This window comes from Sinocyclocheilus anshuiensis, unplaced genomic scaffold (assembly GCF_001515605.1).
Source record: "Sinocyclocheilus anshuiensis isolate Anshui unplaced genomic scaffold, SAMN03320099.WGS_v1.1 scaffold156, whole genome shotgun sequence".
Classification (NCBI taxonomy): Eukaryota; Metazoa; Chordata; class Actinopteri; order Cypriniformes; family Cyprinidae; genus Sinocyclocheilus; species Sinocyclocheilus anshuiensis.
The window spans coordinates 179,389-179,668 of NW_015554069.1; positions in this window are offsets into that span (position 1 = coordinate 179,389).

Consider the following 280-nt stretch of genomic DNA (forward strand, 5'->3'; position numbering starts at 1 on the left):
GAATTCTTTAATTTTCCCTTTAACCTCATTTTTGCTAAGAGTCACTTGAATATCTATTTCTGAGTGTATAAGAGCTTGCTTAGCAAGCTTATCAACCACTTCATTAGCCTCCACTCCCACATGAGCGGGAACCCACAAAAATGTTATTAAGCTTACATTACGGAAGGGGGCCAACACTTCTTGAATCTCATATATAATGTCTTGCCTTGATGATTTTACTCCACTTGCAAGACTCAATATTGCTGCATAAGAGTCAGAACATATTACTACTAATCTTGGT